Source organism: Gossypium raimondii, chromosome 9 (genome assembly GCF_025698545.1).
Source record: "Gossypium raimondii isolate GPD5lz chromosome 9, ASM2569854v1, whole genome shotgun sequence".
Lineage (NCBI taxonomy): Eukaryota > Viridiplantae > Streptophyta > Magnoliopsida > Malvales > Malvaceae > Gossypium > Gossypium raimondii.
In genome coordinates, this window is record NC_068573.1 from 22,352,528 (window position 1) to 22,378,858 (window position 26,331).

At 32.3% G+C, this 26,331-nt stretch overlaps 1 pseudogene; it reads right to left on the reverse strand.

Annotated features, from left to right (window-relative positions):
* Window positions 1–9,393: 9,393 nt before the first annotated feature.
* LOC105797545 (nascent polypeptide-associated complex subunit alpha-like protein 1) lies at window positions 9,394–25,317 on the reverse strand (annotated as a pseudogene).
* Between the last annotated feature and the right edge of the window lie 1,014 nt (window positions 25,318–26,331).

Consider the following 26,331-nt stretch of genomic DNA (forward strand, 5'->3'; position numbering starts at 1 on the left):
CTTAATTGCTATTTTTGAAAAAGTTTGAGGGTTTTTTACACCTTTAAGCGAAAAATTTATATTGTAATTGTCTGATTTTCAATTGTGCCAAAAACGGTAATTTTGGAACCCCGTTCTCCGATGATCGAGTCCGTAAATATTAATCATGAGTTAATTATAGTATTATATTAAATTTTGGTCTAACAAATTCGTCAATTGGATAGTTAGTTAAGGTACAAGTGTAATGACCCTAAAGTTAGTGGTGTGAAAAAATAAGGTATTTTTTGGAAAATTCTCGGTTTGAAAACGATTTTCTTACACAGCAAAAAATTAAAATTTTGAAAATTGACCCGGTTCGTGATATTTATAACAATAAAACTTAACTGAATTCGTACCCATGTTTTTGGCTTTACGGATGTTCGTTGTTCTCAGCTTTCAACCAAATGATCTTCTCCGCTTTTCTCGCACCATGAACTGCTTCGAGTGTAGGCTCGAACCAATTGAATCGAAACACAAAATTAGAAAAAAAATTCTCTCCTGTTGGGGTAAAAACTAAAATTCTCTCCTCTTAATAGAAACCAATAGAATTATTATTTCGAAAAAATATATGTAATAGTTGAGAATAAATTCTCTCTATTTTTTAGTATAATAACAATATCTCAAAGTTGTGTTAATAGCTCAACCGGTGCCATCTATTTATAGGAAGAGAAGGTAAAACCCTTGTTGAGTTGTATTGGTTTATTTCAAATAGAAAAACAACATCCTACTTATAATAGGACTAGGGTGGATGACACACCCTAGTATTCCTACTAGGGTTGCCGCCCCTTTCATATCCATGAGGGGTTTTTTGGCTTCTCTCACATCGAGTCCAATTACTAGTACTTTCTAACTCTTTTTGACCCAATACTCTAGAATGTGATCCAACCCGATTCAGTTTTTTTGTTTCCCAAAATAAAATTTAATATTAATATATAAAATAATTTTCTCATCCCTAGTTTACCCCTAACAAACTTTTGATGATTTTACCCCTGGTAAAATTTGACGATTTTGCGCCTAGTAAAATTTTGAGAAAATATGTTCAATATTTCACAACTCAACATGTTCACTATGACCAAATGATTTATTTTCATTTTTGGACTTCAAAATACTCCAAAAATATAAACTTATTCTTCCAATCATTTTTTTAAGTAATCCATATAGGATTGCAAATGGATCATTTCCATTTTTGGAAACCTACATTTATTTCCAAATGATTCTATTTTTCCATTTCAGAGAAAATTATAATTATTCCTGAATGTTTACATTTCTCTTTTTCTATTCATTCCATTCATTTCTATTCAAAAATGCAATTCATTTTTGGTTTCAACGAGTTAGCGGAGGAACCGATTGGACATATGTAGTTGATGCTCAAATGATTTATAATTAAGTTTCAGATTTTCACCTATTAATTATAAACTCATTTAGTCACGAAGTCATTCTAATATAGTACCGTGACTGAGCTTTCCCCAATGACATACCATTACGAAAGTAACTACTCAGTCCTCGTCCAATGACATTGTCATAAGTGTGTTACCCTCATAGGATATCATTGATCTCTTTGGGATAATATTCGTTCTCCTAATATGATCCTATTTTCTCTCATGGTAATCATTACATCTTCCTTCATGAAAAGTCAATCACTATCAAATAGTGATCAAGTCATTTATCACAAAGGCGGACAACTCACGGCCATATTTACTTTTCATCAACCATGTAATTCCAATGAGAGGATATCATTTACCCATGTTTTGGGCTATTAGTTCCACTGTTGTGAATGACGCTACATACTACAGAAGTTTTACACCCAAAGCATCAGCTTTTAGTTCCTTATCTATTCGAACTAAGTCTTTTACTTACATCAAAGTGTATGAGTCATGCATACATAGTTCGCCATCCACTTAGGATTTAGGTATGACACACTATGAACGTCATAAGTGAATAAATCCATAAACGGATTCAGGATCTATTCTTCTTGGGTCTAGTTCGATGTACTGTCAATCCAGTTAGTCACATTTATGTCTCTATCTTCTAGGAGTTGTATGCTCTAATGCCCAATACAAGACATCTCCATAATTAAACTTCATAGACGACATATTAGTCTTTCAATCAATTTGCTCATTTTCGATTAGACAAAGGACATGTTTAGGTTTGTCTGCTAATGTAAGCTGTCTTTATGTATTATGATTCGGCTACGGCTTAGTATTAGTTAAACATTAAACAACCAGTGAGTAACATTTGCTTCCATTTTGTTTTGCATGCAAAAACCATGTGAGGAAAGTATACAAAGTATTAATGTAATTCATGAATAATTTTGTTAACTAATCTTTTCAAAAAATTACAAGTGTACTTAGACGAAAATACTACACTTGGGGCACCAGATCCAACAGTATTGGGACCTCGTTTTCATAAATCGAGCTTGTAAATATTTTTATTAAATATTTACGGAGTTACTATATAGGTGAATTGAATTTCGGATAGGTAATTTTGTCAAATTAGTGACTAAATAAGGTACAAGGACTAAATCATAAAACCGTAAAATTAATCACTATTGATTTTTATTTTTTAAAAGGGCTAAATATTATTAAAATAGGGATTTAAATAGAAAATAATCCATTATAAAGAGACATGGACGATTGGTGATGTATTTTTCTAATGATGGTTATTAAATTTTTTATTAAATAATTATTAAAGTATGTTAAAATGATAAAACAACTAAAAATTAAAATATCATCATCTTTTATCATCTTTCACCACCGAAAATCACAAAAAAAAAGAACCAAAAACTCCATTTTTGGAGCTTCAAAAATCAGCTTTGCATGGTAAGGTTATGGGAGTCCGTTTCTCGTAAATTTTATATTTTTGAGATCTTTGTAATTCAATTTAGCTAACCCATATATTATTTTTCAAATCTGTTAAAGTTTTTAAATGTTTTGATTGATGAATTCTTGAAGCTTTTGATGTTAATTTGTTAGATTTTGAGCTTAGAAATGAAAAAGGATTAATTTGTAAAGTTTAAATGCTAGTTTTTGAACATAGGGATTGAAGTGTAAATATTTTGAAATTGGTATGAAATTTTGTAATTATAGATATTAGAGGGTTTTAAAGGATGAAATTGAAATTGGATTGAAAACGAAGTTCAATTGTGAAAGTTATAATTTTTTCGATTTTAAGGACTAAATTGAATAAAATATAAAACTTTAGGGAACATTCGTAAATTAAAATTAAATTGTCATAAACATATAATATGTTGATATTAAGTATTTGGAATAGATAATTGAAATGAATTATGATATAGATCGAGATTTAAACCAATTAGAGGATAATCGTGAAAAGGAAAAATTATGATTTAGTCCCTAATACCCTATCAATTGTTGTTTTTTTGTTTTTTTGCCGATAAGTTGATAAGGTGTAACTATATTGTGATTCCTCATGTATATTATATTGTGAATGTTATATATATATATATATATATATATATATATATAATATATGTTTTAGTGAGCTTTGGATTGTTTACAATTTAGTACAAAAGGATGAGAAATGATTAAATTGAAATGGAATAACATGAACTTACATGATGGAATTACCCCGATGAAACTTCGTAAATGTATCGTACACATGGTTACAGGTTAATTTCCAATGATTACCAAGATCTAACATTTCTTACGAATTCGAAGATACATGTGACATAGGTTTAGCTCGGACAACTAAGCTGATGTCGTTTTAAAGGTTGAGCTCGGATGGGTAACCTTACATGTATACATAGCCCTTGGCAAGCTATTTGATGTGTCGATATAAAGGTGTATCCTGGATGGGTAACCTAACACGAATATATGTTTAGCTCAGACGAGCAACATATGTGGTTAATTACTGATCATTACCAATATCCAACATCTGTTGTGAACTCGAAGATACATGTGACACTGGTTTAGCTCAGACGAGTAACCTGATGTCATTTTAAAGGTTTAGCCCGAATGGGTAACTTGACATATATATTTACAACTTTGGCCAAGCTAGTTGATGTGTCGATAAAAGGTTTAGCTTGGACGAGTAACTTGACACCAATGTATATGATTAGCTCGAACGAGAATCGGGCATGATTTGTACCTGTGTATGAGTTCCTTTACGATGTTTCATTGGGTAATACAAAATATGTGAAATGTGGAATTGATAAGTTAAGAAATGAACTTAATGTTCAAATAAGGTGGAATAAAATACTTGAATAATAAAATTTTGAGTATACAAAGATGGAAGAAATGTGGTTAACTGTTGGTTAAAAATTATGAATTCCAAGCTTGGTACTTGATGTATTTTATGTTTGACAAAGTATATAATCTCACTTTGTTGGAATTGTGTTGGTATTATAGGTAAACTTAGCTTGCACATTAGTTTAACATATGCTTATTAATTGAGGTAAGTTAATTTGTTTACATTGTATGAGCTTACTAAATATGTGTAATACTTACTCCGTCATTACTACTTTCTTTTAGATTTTGGACATTCGAAACATGTTGGTCGGATCTACAAGAAGCTCACACCATCTGTCTCCCGTTTCAGTAGACTTTTTATCATTTTAAACTAGTTATATGTGGCATGTACATAGGAGTGTCAAGTGGTTTTAATGTTAAGCATGCTTGTGGTATTATTGATGTTTGAGCACTTATGGCAACCTTTGGATGTGATAAAATGTTTATGTTCAAAGTTTTGGTATTTAGGTGTGCAAATATGGATGAACATGTAAATAGGGCTTGTTTTGTTCTTATGTTTGCTTTTGATGCCTTTGAGTTGAATAAAGAATGTTGATGATTTCGATTGCTTGGGAATGATGTTTTCAAGGAGTATATGTCGATAACTTGGAAAGATACGCTTGAAACATATGAATGGCCAATTTGAATGTGTAAAGATTAATTTAACATGTTTGGCATGGTGTGTCATCTAGTTATGGAAATGTGATACAACCTAGGTATAATTGCTTATGAATTTGGTATTGAAATAGTGCTTTGAGGAGTGGTTTTGATACATAAAAGTATGTCATTTTGTTGAGCTTTAATTGAAATGCATGAGTGGAAAATGTTGGAGGTAAAGAAGTTGGAATGAGATGTTGATTTTTTTTTTTTTTTGCATTTCTTGTTTGAATGTTTAGAAGTTTCGTGTAGATAAAGAACATCTTAGTATATGCTTGGTATGGTTTGATGCAGGTTTAAAGGTGTAAGCATGCACCAATGTGTTAAAAGTTTATGTTGTTTTGTAACAAGTTTAAAATGACATATTTTGTGCCATACGGGCTGACACACTGTCGTGTATCACACATGGGCTAGTGACATGGCCATATGACTACTGGAATGAAAGAGACTTTGGAACCACACAGTTCTTGTTTGTTATACAGTCTGGCCACACAATCATATGTGACTTTTAGATGAAATATTCAATTTTGGACAACGCTGCCACCGTGAGTTACATGACATGGGCACACGACTATGTGACCCCTTGTGTTGCAAAATTTTTCTTCTTGTTGAAAAGTTTTCAGTTTTAGCCATTATTTATTCTCTGGTCAACTTAAGAGCTTTCGTAAGCTCGTTTGAGACTTGGTTTTGATTGTAATTCGTATGATATATGAAATTGTGACTTTATTTTATTGTTTAATGAAATTTTAAAGTTTGAATCTGTCACAATAACTGTACTGACATTTTGTAGCTCGAGTCTGATGATCGAACTGAGTAAGGGGTGTTACATATATAATCGATTATATTTATTTAATTTGATATCTTTTAATTAACTAGTTTTAGTTATAACATGTGTTGCACGTGAATACATCATGCAATTATATTTTATTATTTAGTGAAATATTTTTATTTTTTATAATTTTATAAATTTTAATAAATGTAAAAGAATAATTCTATCTTGAAATTTTATTTAAATATCTTAAAGATTTAATTCCAATAAATAAAATTTATTTTGTGAATTGAGATTAGAATGTGATGATATTAGATAAAATTAACTATGATTTTAATATATTAAAACTATCAAATTAACTATTAATTTTTAAATTTAATGTTAAAACATAATTTTAATTTTTATGTTTTAAGTTTAAAACAATTTTTAAAATTTTATATTTAGAAAATTTTTCTATTTAAAATCATATATTATTAATTAAAAATAAATTCAAATTGTCTTCAATATAATCAAATTAAACTTTATGAATCGTGTTCAAAATTAACTTATCTAATTGGGAAGAGATTATCATAATATATTGTCCAATTTTATAATAGTTTATTTTCGTAAGTAAAATAACAATTGAGATTAATCATCTGATTGTATTATAAAAATAATATGAAATAAATTAAAGAAAACATTTAACAAACTTCAACTTCATAAAAATAATTAAATAAAACATATTTAAAAATAAAAATTTAATCATTTTTTAATATTTCATTATTTTTAGATATCTTTAACTTATCAATGCTAATAATCTTTTTCATTTCGGGTGGTTTTATAGAAATAAAATAGCTAATAATAATTGGATTCGACTAAATCGCAATGCAAGTTTATGGTGCAAAATGTAGAATCAAAACTGCAAATAGATGCTATCATTATAACCTTTCATTTACATGGATATAAAAACAGAGTTGAGAAAACATCACCTATCATTCATCCTAAAAGTGATTTTGAACTTGCCATCTTCAACCTTTAAACTTCATTTATACTTGTGGACTTGCTTGAATAATGCAAATATTTTTAGATTCTATTGCTTGAAAATGATTAAATGTTGAATGTTATTTATAATGATAAATTTTAATTTTAATTGATATATAATTGTAACACTAATTAAATGATACTTAATTTAAAATAATATCTATTAATTAATTAATACACTTATTGTGTAGTCTACACGAATAAAAATTGTATTATATAAATAAAAATATTACTGATATGATATTATTGAATGCTATTTATAATGGTAAATTTTAATTTTAATTGGCATATAACTCTAACACTAATTAAATGATAATTAATTTAGAATAATATCTAATAGTAATTAATTAATATATAATAATACCCAATTTATAAGGTAAATCTTAACCATATATAATTGTAACACTAATTTATAATGACAAGTATTAATTTTAATTCATATACAATTGTAACATTAATTAAATGATAATTAATTTTAATTAATTAATTAAAATTATCAATTCTATAGTACAAATGAATAAAATTATATCATTAAAATAATTTTTTACTGTCAATTCAGTAATATAATGAACAATAAAATATATTATTATCGATTCAAAAGTTTTTCTAAACTCGTGTTTTATATATATATATATATATTATAAAATTTTATTTTAATATCTTCTTTTATATTTTACTTTAATATTTTTAATTAAGTTATATATATAATATTTATTACTTAAATGTAATTTAACTTATCAGTCATAATTAATTTTAATTGATTAAATTTCTCCATATTTTACAGTCTTTATTTCTTTTTGTTGGTGTAGGCATAATGGACACTCACCCAATGGATAGTTTCTTTTTACACACTGCCGTATATGACTGTTTACCTTTTTCTTAATTCAAAAATAATTTTTTTAAAAACTGAATTAAACTGCTTAAGACAGTTCGTGGCATGGTTAATTTTTTTTCGTTTTATCGTTTATGTTTGAAGTTTGTGGTTTGAGTCTAAACCTTCTCTTTTTATCATTAGATCCAATCACTGCATTAGAAAGAAAAGAAAAGAGAAAAGTCTTTTTCTCTAAAGTAGGTGAAAAACTTAATCAGTATAAAATTCAATAATGTTGTGGGTGTGTGAATAGTTTTCGTTTCAAAGTAGTCTATTGAATCATAATTTTATAACGATTCGATATATTTTCGTAATTTTCTTTAATTTTATCATATATTCATATAAATTAATATTGGTATTGAAGCCAGTTTTTTAGTTGGATTTGTCTCCATATCTGCGAATTTGTTTACGCCATTTTTGGCGAGCATTCTGCGAATTTTTTTGTAACCTTTATGGCAAGGCTTTTTCTAAAGGCAATGCTAACAATGGCGACTAGCATTAGACAAGACCACAACTTTAATTTTTGTTTTAATGGTCACTGCCATTAATTCTCTACAATGTTCAAGTGTGTTATAAATATAAAACATCTTTTCTTTCCACTTGTATGTACACGGTGGATATATATATCATGTTGGACCTATGATTTTTTTGTTAAACATATAAAGCACTAATATATAATATATATGTTGCTATGTAATTGAATTATGGTATTGGGCATGTAAGTCACTCTATCTATGTCACAATGAAGGGTCTCGAATTTAAATATACTATTCGGATAATAAGTACAATGAATCAATTAAAATACATTTTAATTGTAGAAATATAATATTTTAAAATATTCATTGTTTTGTTATTTTTATTTGTTATAGATGAATATGGTGATACATATCTATACTCCAAAAACGATTACAGGACGGAAGCCAATTTAAAATGTGCGATAAGTCTTATTGGTAACTTAATTATTTTTCGGATGGATTCTAAAGATGATATTATCTATGTCATGAAAGTGAATAGCAAAATCCAAGAGTTGCTTTGGGCGGGTAGCTTAATAATGAGAGACGGCCATGTTAAAATTCTAATACCACATTTGGTTCGCTGTAATTGAATATAGCTATAATGGAATAGAGCTGTAATAGTATTCTTGTGTTTGGTTGAATGAAATGATGTTGTAATAGCATAAGTAAAAAAACTAAAATGACTAGAATACCCTTAGCAGAATTTTTTTTAGGTAGATGATTGTTGTTATTGTTATTAAATTTTAATAAGATTATTAATATAAATAATAAATAATTTAATCATATTTTAACATAATTATTATTAAATATAATTTAATAAAATTCTTACTATAATTATTATTATTTGAATTTACTAAAATCATAATATATAATACTATAAAAATAATATATAATCTACTTTATTATATCTGTGCCATGTTCATGTATTTTGTCATGTCATCATCGTGTTTAAGGTCATTTAATTATAGAAATTTTTGATACATTAATAATTAATAATTCATATTATACGGATTTTGAAGTATTCGTATATTCTTGTCATGTTTGAGTTATTTATTTGTGTATGAAAATGATGTATCATTTCATCTCTAATATTGCTAGTTCTAAGGGGAAACTCTCCAGACCATAATTAGGTAGTTACAAAACATTGAAAAGTTGTTTGCAGATGGCACCATCCTGAGTTACATCTAGACAAAATCATACATAAATAGACAGAAGAATTTGCACTAAAATATCCCAAATGGGTGCACTGTGAAGCTTTAAAGTCCTTTTATCTGCAGCAATAGTAATTCATTATCATCTACAAACTTGATTGCTAAAATTATAATAAAAAAATTAGAACAAAAATTCCATTAACAAAAAAGATTAAATTTGTGAAGCACTTGTTCACCAGCCCCGACAATGGCGAGAAGACTTGAACTATACAGCATTTCAACAATAATAAAAGCTCCAACAGCTATGGAATAAATAACAAATTTTAAGACTAGATGGAAGCTCCAATATGGTCTTTACGCTCTGCTTACAGACTTGGTCAGTTTCATCCTAATTTGAGTTGTTAGCTCCATTATAGCAGATACAATGTCCCCATCTGCAGCCTTGAGCGCCTTCACAGCCTTTGATCTCGACATTGCTGCTTGTGTCATCACCAACTCAATGTCTTTTGGCTCGACTCTAGTCTCATCCACTTCCTCATCGTCCTGGGCCATAGTCGATGGCTCGGGTTGTGAGATTACATGGTTGAGATCCGGAGCCTTAAACTACTCAGCAGGTTGAGTCTGCAGTTGTGAGCTCAAGTCCTCAATCTTAGCCTCTCCAAACACTATATATGTATTTGATGCAGGGCTCTTGAAGACATCTGGATTTGAGATGACGAATAAGATCTGAATTTAATGGAAAAATGGGTTATCATGATAAGCAATAATGAACAATGACAGGAGGGTATCGAGTGGTTAACAATACAAAAAGGGGACTTACATTCTTGCCCTTCTTGATCGTGACCCGGCTAACACCCGGAATCGATTTCATCCCAAGCTTCAGCATCGCTTTTTGACTCTTCTTTTCACTTCTGCTTTGCTTTGACCTACCAGTTCCATCTACGTCATGAAGGCTTGAGACAGAACACACAATGTAAGAGATGAACATCTTAACAGAAAAAAACCAAGAGAAATTCCCAACCGTCATTCAATGACAATCCTTATCATTCCCTGAATGTGGAATTCTAAATGCATGATCAATAGGGCTTGATTCGTATTAATTTGGTAAAAGGTACACATATTTTAGCATGATATAAATCTCTATAACAGCTTAAAACATTTAGCAGAATAGTAAAACTTGCAAAACATAGAATATACTAAGAACATAAAACAGTGAGTTAATAAATGAATCTAACTTCATTTTCTTAATACCCATTTAAAACCCTGAAAATATATGTCCAACAATCAGATGCATGCCATATCCAAAACTTAAATCCAGGTCTTAACATAGGATAAATATGATATGGTATTTAAATCCACCAAAACCCCTAGGCATGCAGGTTTCTTGATTTTGATTCATAGCAGTGGCACTAATATCAATAAATAAGATCAAAACCGAATCAATCCAAGTAAAAGATCATATAGAACTTGATGCCTCGATCTGAAGGTTGGGCATGATTCAAGATTCAAGAAATTTAAAATTAAATACTCAAACCTATATTGCTTGAGATCTTTTTCTTTTTAAGTATTCGTATCTGGTACATGGATATAGCAATATGAATTTCAAGGACCTCCAAATACAAAGACAAACTTGAAAGAATCTAACCATGCCCAGAGACAGAACAACAACACAAAAGATGAATCTCTTAACAGAAAAAGTCCCAACCCTCCCGAATATGAAACTCTAAACACAGTGATATGAAGAATACCATATTTTAGCAAGATATAAATCTCCACTATCACTTAAAACATCTTAAAGAATGGTACAGAGAGAAACGAAAGTTGCAATGCATGGAATACATTAACATAAAACATTAAGTTCATAGATGAATCCAACACGCATGTTGGACACATATCCGAGTTGAATAAAAATATGAAGATAAACCCCTCTAAAAACCCTCTAAATATATGAAAAAAGAATACCATGTCATACATATACTGTTTCCAACATCTACACTCCAGTTCATGTAACATAGTACGAATATAAAAAGGTATCTAAATCCATCAAGAACCCTAGACTTGAAGGTTCCCGGGTTTTGATTCATAGCAGTAGCACCGATATCAATAACAAAGCTTAAAAAAGAGTCTAAACAAAGATCAAAATCGATCAAATTCAAGACAAAAACACTAGAAGCTTGACTCGAAGCTCAGGCATAATTCAAGATTCAGGAAACATATATAATTAACCAAAAACGATAGCACTACTGAAATCAATTCGACCCTAAATCTAAAATATTAACAAATGAATAAGAAATTAAATGAAAACGAATATTTACCTTCAGCGTCATCTTTATCCTTGTCATCGTCATCATCGTCCTCGTCATCGTTGTCGTCGTCATCTTCAACTACAGGTTGTTCGGGTTGCTCAGACTGTGAATCGAAAATAATAAAAATAAATACCCAAACTTGAGTAACAGAAAAGTAAAATAATGAAAAATACGAGAGAGCTATTTCATTTTAAGTCACAGAAACCCTAGAAAATAAAAGGTCTAACAGAAACAGTAGCAGCAGTCGCGGTGCAGAATGCTGAAGACCAAGCCGAATGCTGAAGGCGAACAGAAACAGTAGCAGCAGATGGGGAAATAAGAAGGAAATAAGGAAAATAAGATGAAGGGAAATAAGAAGGAAAAAAGGGAAACGCAGAGATGGAAAGGAAAGGAGAAGATGAAGCTGAGGGCAAAAAATGAAAATGGGGAAAAAAATTACTCCCGTGGAATGGAATGGCTATTCAGCGGTGAAGGAAGGGAATGCTTATTCAACATTTTCTGGTAATAGAGCCTGGAATGGATTCGGGCTGAAATACCATTATAGCCAACCAAACTATCGTTTGGTGGTGGGCCCATCGAATTTGGGCGAATGCATTCCTAAAGATGATATTATCTATGTCATGAAAGTGAATAGCAAAATCCAAGAGTTGTTTTGGGCGGGTAGCTTAATAATGAGAGACGGCCATGTTAAAATTCTAAGTCTAAGAGAGACATTGTTAACCATATATTAAAAGAGCCTCTTGGACGAAATCAAGTTCTCCGATGAGAACCAGATATATGCTACCCTGATTCATCTCTTTGTAAAAAGTTGTGTACAAGGCGGGCTGCGATTTCCACCACGAGCTCCACCACTCGTAGAAGGAATCACAACATGCTTGTTACTCTATGTGGATTGCTATGTTAGATATCAAGCTATCATAAGACTTTATGGCATTCATCTTGGTTCTGAGAAAAGTGATTGATGATTCTCAAGAAATTTATTATGATGATGATGAGATCAAGTATGTGGTGCTCGATGACTAGTTTTTTTGGGTGTTTATTTATATTTGCATTTTCTTTTCACTACCAATATGTTAAAAATGTATCGGAGTTTTTTATGTAAATATATAATGCACTATGTTATTCTTTTTCTTTTTGTCGTTTATGCATTATATTTTCAATATTACAAATAGTGTGATATTTATTACAATTAAATAAATTAGTCACAATTAACATATTTGTATTGAATTTGATTGTTAAATTTAGTTTATTGTTGGTTCTGTATAATATGATAATTATCACTATTTTTTCTTTATTGTGATAATAAAATAAATGGGAATTAAGTATGCTAGGCGTTAATGTGTGCGTGTCTTTGACCACATCACGGCGTGTGAACGTCGAGTACAGAATCAACACAAAAATATCAGAAATTAAAATGGTTTGACTGCAAGTATGACAGATCAGTTGTAATATTTGTGTGTTATAACGGAACACTGAGCGTTCCGAGGATCAAACCCAAGAGAGATCAAGCTGTAAGGTGATTAACAATGACAATGCATGCAACTAAGAAGTCTAGCTAGCTAATCATTAAGCATTATATTACGGAAACTCGTCACCAAAGATTAATTCCGCTAAATTACACATAGGAGGACTAAATTGAATAATAGAAAAAAGTGTACAAATATCAATTCAATGGGCTAAAGTGGTCGGTTGATGTCCATATTGCTAGTCAATTCTTGGATTAGGGATCTAAATTGCTCAAACTCCTAATTGGTTCAATTTTACCTTTCGATCACCATTTTACTTAATTAAAAGATTTACTCTGGTTTATCTTTCAACCTCACTAAACTAAATCGGGACAATCAAATTGGTTTGCAATAGGTTCTCCTCTCGGTCTCACCTATTCTCAGTTTGGAGTCTATCTGATTTAGTCATTGACCCAAAAACTAACCATGCAACATTTCAATCAACCAACCACCACAAGATTTAGTGCATATTCATCATCAACATACAAATATCAGTCAAGTTCATGTTTAAATGATTCATTAAAGAAAATATAAAAAGGCAATGTTGAGAAAATCTTAATGACTCTTGAGGGAGTCTTTGCTCGAGATGATAGCAACACTAATGGTGATAAAAGCACAACCAAAGTTGAGATTTTTACACTTTTGAAAGATTTCAAAGATAAAATCTATTGGATACTAGAGAAATTAAAGTAACAAGAGAAAGTTTTGTATCTAATTGAAAGAAAGTGAAAGCTACAGTAAAAATGAAGAACTACCAACTACTAACTAACTAAGCTAAGAAAGGAAAAACTGAAAACCTAAAAATCGTGAAAGAATAAAAGAGAGAGCTAAAATGATGATAAAGATGGCTATTTTATGTTTGGCATCAAGTATGTCTTGAATCAACCAAGTTTACAACCCTAAAATTTGACAAAAAAAAAGACCTTGAAGTACATGAGTTGACATGAGTTGGTGTTGCACACAAAATTGCCCATGCAGTATTTTTCACCCTGTTAGGCTTCAATGTCGCAATACTCAAGCTTTGGTGTCGCAACACTTCAACAATAGGCACAATCTTAGCTTGGGGGTTCTTGATGTTGCAACACAGACTAGTTGGTGTCTCGACATCCTTAGTAGTGGCCATGGGCTCATTCACTTCAATCATCAACTTAGAATCGCGACCTCAAAGGCTTGGAATCGAGACATTGGGGCTCAGTGTCGTGCCACAAAACACCTAGTGTTACAATATCCTTGGCAAACTGTTCAAGGTTGGTTTTTCGTTGAAGTTTTGCTCCCCTGATGTGATGGAGGGTCAATGTCACGACATCATGGCATTAGTTCGTGACACCCACATTAGTTGATGTTTTTCCTCGAGGTTTGGCCTTAGTCGTTTGCCTACACTCACTCAAATAACCCATTAGAATCCCAATGGCATAGTTTTTCCAATTTGGGTCTCAAAAAGATCAAAATGTAAGAAAAACTACCATTAACACTAGAAACTAAAAATCAATAAAAAGCAACGAAAAGACTTGTAAATTGCTAAAGAATAAACTTATCAAGTGTTCGAGAAAGCCTAATTTGACTTATCAAATTATGGCAGATTAGTCTTCATGTAGAACATATTCTGAAATAACATCTACTTCATAAAATATTGTTGTTGAGCTTAACAAATGTGAAAATCTTAATGAGGATTTGAGATTTGGAGTATGAAAATCCAATATGTTCTAGAGGAATAATAGGTTCATGAAGTTTCAAATAATGCCCCAGAAGAGCTTGAAGAGGTAAATACGACCCAAAATAGAAGGGACCAATAGACTTATGATGCTTGGAAAAAGAAAAATCCCATAGTTTGCATAACATTATTAAATGGTATGTAAAATGACATCATGCGTGAGTTTAGAAAGCATGAGATTGCAAAAGAGATGTGGATTGCTCATAAGGTGAAATTTGATGGCACTTCGAATATTAAACTCAGATATCTCACAATCAAGTTTGATACTTACAAAAAACAACCCAACCATAACATGAGACATCATGCAAGAAAAACGTTAAACATGATAAGTGAGATGAAAGATGCAGATCACACTTTGTCTGATGAACAACAGGTTCAGGCACTTATTCATTCATCAACACCCTTCCTTTGCACGACACTCTCTAAAATGTTTTTTACCACAATGTTGACAATCTAGCTTATTTATGTTACGAACACTACCAACACTAGCTGCTAGGGTAAGCTGTGGTCTCGAGCTAGCTTGCTTTCCTTGATCTCTCCCAGAAAATCTAGATGAACTAAAGTATGGATGCAAAATTCGTTTATCTTCTTTGAAGGAAAGGAGAATGACTTTTCCAGTTTTCTTTTACTCGAGTTTTGAGCTTTCGGTTCTACCTTTTTCTTCGATTTGCTAAAATCTTCGACTTTCTATGCTTTGTCTACTAACACAACAAATTCTTTCAACTCCAGAATCCCAACAAGCAACCGGATATCTTCATTTAAGCCTTCTTCAAATCAGGTACTCATAACTACCTCTAATGGAATTCATTCACGAGCATACTTAGTGAGTCTGACAAACTACCTATCATATTCAACTATCGTTCCATTACCTTGCTTCAATTCAAGAAACTCTTTCCACTTCTTATCAATAGGAGGCTTTTTTACACGTGTCTGTTTCGTACTTTGCAGAACAAGGGGAATTGGTTGAGGTACAAGAGTAGGCGGAGGTCATTGAACCATCGGATTGGTTCGTATAAAGTCGGTAAACCATTCTAACATCATATCAAAGAAAGCTTCACGTGTCTCACTTTCTGACAACTTATATCTGACCCAATTAGACGATTCGAATATAAAATGACACCTTTAAATGCCGTAACAACCTATTTTACTATTACACTTTATTGAAATGGTAGTGTAGTGGTAAAATTATTTTAAAAAAATTCAACAACATTTCTACTTATTTTACGAAAAAACCCTATAAAAAATTAGATTTCACATGGTTTATGATAGTTCCAAGGATACTAGAAGCATGCCAAAATTATCCATCCTAAATCTAACCAATATGCCACAATTGGTAGCTCAACACATTTTTAACGTTGCAAAATAATCACATTCATTTATCAATATGCATGCTTACATCGTTACAAAAGGGATAACTAAAAAAAAAGACCATAAACCATCTAGGTACATACTAAGACCAAAAAGAAACAAACCACCAACATTGAGAGTCTGGGATTGCCGTTGGATGTTGAACTGACAATCTGACAAAAGAGTACCTCACATGTACACATAACAGAAATTGGATTCATTTACTGGATAAAAAATTAGAAATATTCTTATGATCTGAAACCAAGTTATATTGTAGAATAATCAACAAATTCACATTCCATTTAATACCATTCATCAAACTCATTTATAACCTCTATTTCTATTCCATCTCTTTATTTTCCTCATTAACGTAACTCAACTTTAGCCATGTATAAGGTTCCAATTAACACTCTAAATTTGGCACCAGGTGCCTGACAGATAAATCTGTATTAATGAATTACGCCTAGCGCTAACCGAAAAAATCAATAATGAGTGTGCCTAGCACTGGTTGGTATAACTAACAATAAATGTGCCCTGCTCTAGTTGGTAGGACTGAAAAATATGTGTGCCCAGCACTAGTTGGTATAACCAAAAATAAATGTGCCCTGCGCTGGTTGGTAAAATAAATAAATATGTGTGCCCAGCTCTGGTCGATATAATTGACAATAAATGTGCCCTGCGCTGGTCAGTAAAACAGAAAAATATGTGTGCCCAGCACTGGTCAATATAACCGACAATAAGTGCGCCCTACGCTGATTAGTAAAACCAACAAATATGTGTGCCCAGCACTGGTTGATCTAACCGACAATAAATGCTCCCTGCATTGGTTGGTACAACCGAAAAATATGTGTGAAATCATTTCCAACTAACATTTTAATTTTATTTGACCATAACACCAAATATTGCACAATAATTAAAATATAGAAACACCAACCGTGATCACCAAGCTATTTGTCGTCGACCTTGTCTTTTTCCTTCTTCCTTTAAGGTTCCCGATTGACGTCAGGTATGGATTAAACAAATAGAACACGTTAACTATACACAACCTTTGTATATTATTCAATCAAATCCCTAAAAATTGGGACCAACATAGCTTTCAAACTTAACCCAAAAATCTATCAAATCAACCCCTAACACTTTAAGTTTACAACAATTGTAACATCCTCAATCTCTAATAGTACCGAAAAATATTACATGGGTTCGGTAACTTATAGAATTCGAATTCCAAAAACGTAAAAATTATAAGAAACAGACTAATTAAAGCATACCAATTGAAGCTTGACCTTTTGAAAACCCTAACGATTTCTCCCAAGCATCGATGGTCTAAGGGTAAAGAAACAATCTATTTCTATTTTACCCACCCCACTAACTAAACCTTTTTTATTTTATTTTGTAAAGTTTATTTTCATTTTCCTTTTTAATTGGTCACACGTATATATATAATATATATACTAAACGGCTAAACAATTTAATTTAGTGGTTAAATTGTCACTTTAGTCCATTTATTAACTTCTAATTATAATCCTTTTATAAATTGCACTTTTACCTCTTATGCAATTTAGTCTCTGCACTTAAATTAAGCACTAAGTACACGGAATTACCTAACCAAAATTTAATCTACCTAAAAACTTAACGCCGTAAACATTTATAAATATTATTTATGAGACCGATTTACGGAAATAAGGTCTCCAAACCTCAAATTTTAAAATTGTTAACTTAAGAACCAATGCACTTGTACTTTTACTAATTATCTAATTAGTAAATTTATCTGATCAAAAGTTAATATAAAATTATTATTAACTCGTAAATATTATTTAATTATATCTACTAACTCGGTTTATGGAAATGGGATCTTTGAATCGTAATTTCCAACTCCACTGACTTTATATCATAACCCTTGTACCTTAATTTACTATCGATTAAGTAAAATTACTAGACTAACTTTAATAGGTTTCTATACTAGTCTCATAAATATTAAATATTAATATCTATGAACACATTTTACAAGAATGACATTTCAGAACCGTAATTTTGACCCACTGAAAACCAGGTCGTTGCACGCTCCTTCGCCCACTAAAAGTATGTTCATTATGAACAATTCCCTGAATCAAAGCTGATATATTACTTTCAACTTCATCAAAATTAGCTTGATTATGTTCAGAAGTCTTCTTTGATCTAAATCAATAACAAGATAAAATTTTACGTCAGGAGACATCACACTATCTCAGGTTATATAATGGCATGTATTTCTAGACACTATACTTTCTACATTTAGTTTGAGAACTGACTAAACCGTATCTCTGATACCACTAAATGTAACACCCCTAACTCGTCTTCATTGCTGAACTAGGCTTATGGAGCATTACAGCACAAAACAAAACATTTAACTTCACAATAGAAACAATTATGCAAATTAAATGCTAACATTTAATAACTCAATTAAATTATTGCAAAACTATACTTACGAGCCTTAAACCAAGCCTACGGAGTGTAACACCCCTAACTTGTCTTCGCCGCCAGATTAGGGTTACGAAGTATTACCAAATAATTAAAACAACATTTAACATCATATCATTAAATAAACTAATCTCAGTACAAACCAATCAAACATTTGAAACAAAACAGAAGATTTGAGAAAAAGTCACAAATTCTTGAGAACAGGGGTTACACGGCCGTGTGGCCAGGTCGTGTGACATAGACCAGGCCGTGTAACAATCGAACAATGGGATACACAACCGTGTCCCAGCCCGTGTCTCCACCCATGTAACTCATTGAGTTGGGTCACACGGCCGTGTCACAAGTCATGTGCCAGACCGTGTAACTCTCTAACTTACAACACATGGTCGTGTCGCAAGCCATGTGCTAGGCCATATAACTCACTGACTTAATACACTAGAAATTTACAAATGACACACGACCATGTAGCTAGGCTGTGTGACCGCCCGTGTCCCAGGCCGTGTGATCCATAATTTGACCTTAAAATCAAACCATTTCAAGGCCAAAACACACCTAACCAACCATCCCATTTGTGAACACATTCAAGAGATTTAAACATCATTCAAATACACCTAAACATACCATTTCAAACATCCTAATTCATCTAACCAATATGCCATTCAAAGGCACCACATTTGTGTCAAAACATCATTGATCAAATCAAAGCAACGTAACCACATTTCAAGCATAGAACCTAGTTCTTTTGTCTACCAAATGATATCACATATGACTATTTACATGCCATCACAAACATACCAAAAAGGATATTATATACAAGCACTTAAAAGAGGCTAAAATGACCTAACTTGGTAAGGCATTAAAGTCCATCAAACCAAACATAAACTTCAAAACATATGCATACCAAAACATCCATTAAAAAATCAAGAAATACCATTACAAAAGGTCTTATACATGTCATTTATAACTTTGGCCAAAATATTCAAAAACTACCGAAATGGTTGCTCACACGAGTTAGTAAGCTCATCCATGATACATGTGAGTTCAACCATAATATAAGTATATTTTCATATGCACATCATTTATTACATTAACCATTTCATAGATCATGGTTCAAGATCCCATTGTGTACTTACCATGCCATTCCTTTACTTACCTGTTAAACCATCTAGAATTGCATCGAATACTTGGGAATGCTCACACATAGTATGTCTTTCCATATAACTGTAACTTTTTCTTAACAATAGTGCTCACACGAGCTGTGAAATGGGACTACTCACACAAGCAGTGGGTCAGAATGTTAGCTACACGATGATGCTCACATGAGCTGTGGAGAATCCGCAGCAAATACAGGACCTCAGCCATCAGTAGGACATTCAAGATTAGCACTCAAAACATGAAATGTCTAATGACATGTCATTCGTATCCTAAGAATTCTTAAGGTTCAAATGGGATTCATTATCCGTCAATTATTCATAGCATTCATACATGTATATTCAAATCCATTTATAGCTAACACAATATAATAGATAGTCAATTTAACTAACATTAATATGATTATAATTCATACAAACTTACCTCGATAACTATGGTCGTAGAAGTAGAGTTGCAAACTAATCTGAAGCTTTAGCCTTTCTTCGATTTAAGTCTAGTTGTTGTTTATCTTACTCGAAATATATAATTTCATTCAATTAAGTACTTCAAGAATTCAATTCAATCCATAACTCATATTTATATAAAATTACCGCTTTACCCTTATCATTAATCAAAATTTCAATAAAACTTATCCATGCACATCCACTACCATACAATATGGTATATTCACAAAACTACATCCTTTAATTTACCTTTTTATAGCCATTTAGCCCTTTTAACTAATAGAGTTCAACTTTTGCCCCTTTTTTAATTTAGTCCTTTTTACCTAATTAACCATTTAAACTTTAAAATTTCTTAATGAAACTTTAATACGACCCTAATATAATCTCATAGACTTTAAATAAATATTAAAATAATAACTCACTCGTTAAAATTGTGGTCCCAAAACCACTATTTCTGATACCACTAAAATTGGGATGTTACAACTCTGCCTCTCTAAAGAAATTTTCGTCCCCGAAAATCTTACCAGAAAATAAGTTCAAGTATTGCACTTTCATAGCTTCTTCCAATTCCTAGGTAGCTGCCTCAACTCCCTGAAATTGCCAGAGAATTTTAACTAAAGCTATACATTTATTCCTTAACTCTTTAACTTCTCGAGCTAAAATTTTGATTGGTTATTCATTGTATGACATATCTGGCTGAATCTGAACATCAACAGGTGAAATCACATGTGAAGGGTCAGATCGATACCACCGTAACATCGATACATGGAAAACATTATGAATTTTCTCTAATTTAGATGGTAAGGCTAAATGGTAAGCTATTGGCCCAATTCTCTTGATGATCCCATGCGGTCCAATGAATCGAGGACTAAGCTTTGTTTTTCGACCAAAACAAAGAACTTTTCTCCAAAGCGATACTTTTAAGAACACTCAATCACCAACTTGAAATTCAATGTCTTTTCTTTTCAAATCCGCATATGATTTTTTACGATCAGAAGCAACTTTCAAACAATCACGTATTACTTTGACTTTTTCTTCAGTTTCTCGAATCAATTCAACACTGAATAGCATTTTCTCACTCAGTTCAAACCAGTATAATGGAGTTCTACATTTCTGACCATACAAAGCTTCGTATGGCACCATTTTAGTACTTGCATGATAACTATTATTGTATGCAAATTCAACCAACGGAAGAAATTTCTCCCAGCTACCCTCAAACTCTAAAATACAAAAATGGAGTATATCTTCGAGTACCTGAATCACTCACTCAGACTGACCATCGGTCTGTGGATGGAATGTTGCACTAAATGTAGTCAAGTACATAGAGCATCATGTAACTTACTCCAAAATCTAGAAGTAAACTATGGATCTCTATCGGAGATAATAGACACTGGCACACCATGAGGTCTAACAATCTCAGAAACGTATAATTCTACCAAATTTTCAAGTGAATAATCCGTACGTACTGGAATGAAATGTGCAAATTTAGTCAATCGATCCATGATAACCTAGATAGCATCTTTCTTTCGCGAAGACAAAGGTAACCCTGATACAAAATCCATCGTAATTCGCTCCTATTTCCACTTTGCAATCATCACAGACTGTAATAATCCAGAATGTACCTCATGCCCAGCTTTTCATACCTGAAATAATCCAGATAACATTTCGATACAAACTCTGAAATCTCTCGTTTCATACCTGGCCACCAGTACATCTGTTTCAAATCACCGTACATTTTATTACTACCATGGTGTATCTAAAAACTACTGCTGTGAGCTTCTTGTAAAATCTTTTGAATAACATCAGAATTCCTCGGAACACATATTCTATTTTGGAAATACAAAATACCTTTAGAACTAACATGAAATTCTGAATCAGGTGTCTTTTCAATTTGTTCTCGTTTAGTAATCAACTCAGAATCACTTTTCTGAGCTTCACAAATTTGTTGTAGAAATGTCGGTCTAGCTTTTAGTTCTGCTACAATAGAACTATCATCAATCAACATCAATCGAGTGTTTAAAGCTCGCAAAGTAAATAAGGACTTCCTACTTAAAGCATCAGTAACAACATTATTTTTTCCTAAATGATAATCGATGATCAAATCGTAATCTTTTAGCAGCTCCAATCATCTACACTGTCTCAAATTTAATTCTTTTTGTGACATCAAATACTTCAAGTTTTTGTGATCTATGAAGATATGACATTTTTCTCCATAAAAATAGTGTCATTGGATCTTTAAAGCAAACACAATAGTTGCAAGCTCTAAATCATGAGTTGTGTAGTTTTTCTCATGTAGTTTTAATTGTCAAGAAGCATAAGCTACCACTTTGCCTTCTTGCATCAAAACGCAACCTAAACAATTCAATGAAGCATCACTAAAAATCACAAATTCTTTACCAGATTCAGGCTGAATCAACATAGGGGCTTCGATCAAGAACAGTTTCAACTGTTCAAAACTTTGTTGACACTTTTTAGACCATTCAAATTTGATATCTTTCTGGAGTAGCTTCGTCTACGGTGTAGCAATCATTGAAAACTTTTTTTACAAATCTCAAATAATATCCAGCTAGACCTAAGAAACTTCTGATCTTTCAAACATTTCTCGGAGGTTTCTAGTCTACTATAGCTGATATTTTACTCGGATCAACTCTAATATCGTCTACCAATACAACATGTCCCAAAAATCCAACTTCTTGAAGGCATAACTCACACTTGCTAAATTTAGCAAACAACTTTTTCTAACGCAAAGTCTACAAAATTATTCTCAAATGTTGTGCATGCTCAATTTCATCTTGAGAATAGATCAAAATATCATTGATGAACACAACTACAAATCTGTCGAAATATGGTCGAAATATTCTATTCATCAAATCCATAAACACATCAAGTGCATTGGTTAAACCAAATGGCATAACTAAAAATTCATAGTGTCCGTACCTGGTTCTAAAAGCAGTCTTTGGCACATCCGAATCTTTAACCCGCAGCTGATAATATCCAGAATGGAGATAAATATTGGAAAATACAGTTGCACCTTTCAGTTGATCAAACAAATCATCGATACGTGACAAAGGATTTTTTTTATCGTGACTTTATTAAGCTGCCTATAGTCAATACATAACCGCATTGATTTATCCTTTTTCTTAACAAACAATAACATAGCACCCAAGGGAGAAAAACTAGGCCGAACAAATCCTCTGTCTGTAAATTCTTGCAACTATGCTTTCAACTCTTTCAATTCTATAGGTGTTGTTCTATATGGAGCTATTGATATCGGAGATGTTCCTAGTACCAACTCAATAGCAAATTCAACCTCTCTGGCTGGTGGTAACCCTGGTAACTCTTCTAAAAATACATTCGAGAATTCACTAACAGTCGAAAATGACTCTAATTTCAATTCTAAAGCCCTAAAATTAAATATATAAGCTAAAAACGCGTCGCTACCTTTTCTAACATATTTCTGAGCTGACATAGCTAAAATAATATTAGTTGTACCATCAAATTTATCAGATTCAACCCGTACCGTTTCACCATTCTGACATTTGAACACAATTTGCTTTCGTCTACAATTCACAACAGCATCATGCAGAGTCAACCAATCCATACCAAGAATTACATCGAACTCATCAAATGGTAATAACATCAAATCAGCCAGAAAGTTACAAACCCGAATCATCAGAGGACAGTTTTTACAAACTTTATCAACTAACACATACTGACCTAAAGGATTCATTACTTTGATGACAAATTCGGTTGACTCATAAGGTATTTTCTTATCTGACACTAAGATTATGCACATATATGAGTGCATTGACCCCAAGTCAATCAAAGCATTAACATTAGTATCAAAGATAAAAAATGTACCGGTAATCACATTAGGTGTCGAAGCTTCCTCACGAGCTTGAATTGCATAAGTCCTAGCTAATGCCTAAGCCTCAGATCTAACTATAGAACCTTTCGTCCCACTTGGACTATTTCCTGTATTACCACTATTTCTGGATGGTCTCCTTCTCACAGTCGTGTTACTCGAACGAGTGTTCTAAGCTTTCTTTTTACCAAATCTTTCAGGGCAGTCTCAAAGGAAATGGTCATAGGAACCACATTTAAAACATGGTTCATCTCTCAATCTGCACTCCCCGAAATGTCAGCTATTGCACTGTTGACATTCCAGTTTATTATTTCGAACACTACCTACACTCACTACAAAAGTAGCCTGAGGTCTCGAATTTGAATGTTGCTTCCCTTTATCTCTTCCTAAAAATCCCACTGAAGTTGATGTACGACTGTGAAATAAGTTTGATTTCTTCAATAGAGATGAAAATGATTTTCCCATAGGTCGTTTACCAGTGTCACGAGCCTCATAATCTACCTTTCTTTTAGCTTTACTAAGTTCTTCAGCTTTATGTGTCAATCCAACAAAACCACAAATTCTTTCAATTCCAGAATCCCAACTAACATTATGATATCTTCATTTAAACCATCTTCAAACCGAGTGCACATAACAGCTTCTGATGGTTTACATTCCCGAGCATACTTGCTAAGTTACACTAATCCTCTTTCATATTCTGCGATAGATCTATGGCCTTACTTCAACACTAAGAACTTTTTTCTTTTCTTATCAAAGTATCTCTGACTGATGTATTTCTTTTTAAATTCAGTTTGGAAGAAATCTCAATTCACACGATCTTTTGGTATTACCGCAATCAAAGTATTCCACCACTGATACATTGAGTCTTTTAGCAATGATATCACACATTTCAAACTATCAACAAGAAAGCAAGACAATTCATTGAAAACTCTGATAATATTCTCTAACCAAAACTTAACATTTTTTAGATTATCTTCTGTAGTACCGCGAAACTCTTCATTTCCATACTTATGAATTTTATCAACTGGAGGTCTATTCATTCGTACCAGTTCTAAACCTTGAGAAATTATGGGGACAAGTTGGGGTATGGGACAGGGTGGAGGTTGTTAAGCCATCGGGCTTGTTCTAACGAATTAAGAGAACCACTCAAACATCATTTGGAAGCATGCTTCTTTCGTCTTACTTCTCCGGCCCTCAGCTATTGGCCCATTACTAGCTGCTCCATGAACAGAGGCTTGCGTATTACTATCAACCTCATCGGAATCAGCTCGGTTGGATGGCATCTTTTGTCTATATGAAAACATAATTCAATTTGAGTCAGGAGATATCACACTATCACAGGTTATATAATGTCATGTATTTCTAAACTCCATACATGCTATGTTTAGTCTGAGAACTGACTAAACCGTAGCTCTGATACCACTAAATTTAACATCCTAATACGTCTCTATCACTGGATTAGGGTTACAAAGCATTACCGAACAATTGAAACAACATTTAACATCATATCATTAAATAAATTAATCACATTACAAACCAATAAAGCATATGCATTTGGTCCCTAAATCGAGCCTTCGAGGCCCTAAAAGTATATTAGAAACAATCTGGGACTAATTTGAAACAAAATAGAATATTTGAGAAAAAGTTATAAAATCTTGAAAATAGGGGTCACACGGTAATGTGACATAGCCTAGGTCGTGTAACAATTGAACAATGGGACACACGGTCGCGTCCCAGCCCATGTCTCCACCCGTATAATTCATTGAGTTAGGTTACACGGTTATGTCGCAGGCCGTGTGCTAGATCATGTAACTCTCTAACTTGCAACACACATCCGTGTTGCAGGCCATGTGCTAGGTCGTGTAACTCACTCACTTAATACACTAGCAATTTACAAATGATACACGACCATGTAGCCAGGCCGTGTGACAGCCCATGTCCCAAACCGTGTAATCCATAATTTGACCCTAAAATCAAGTCATTTCAAGGCCAAAACACACCTAACCAACAATCCCATTTGTGCACACTTTCAAGAGATTTAAACATCATTCAAATACACTTAAACATACCATTTCAAACATCCTAATTCATCTAACCAATATTCCATTCAAAGGCACTACATTTGTGTCAAAACATTATTGATCAAATCAAAGCAACATAACCACATTTCAAGCATAAAACCTAGTTCTTTTGTCTACCAAATGATATCACATATGACCATTTACATGCCATCACAAACATACCAAAAAGGATCTTATATACAAGTACTTAAAAGAGGCCAAAATGACCTAACTTGG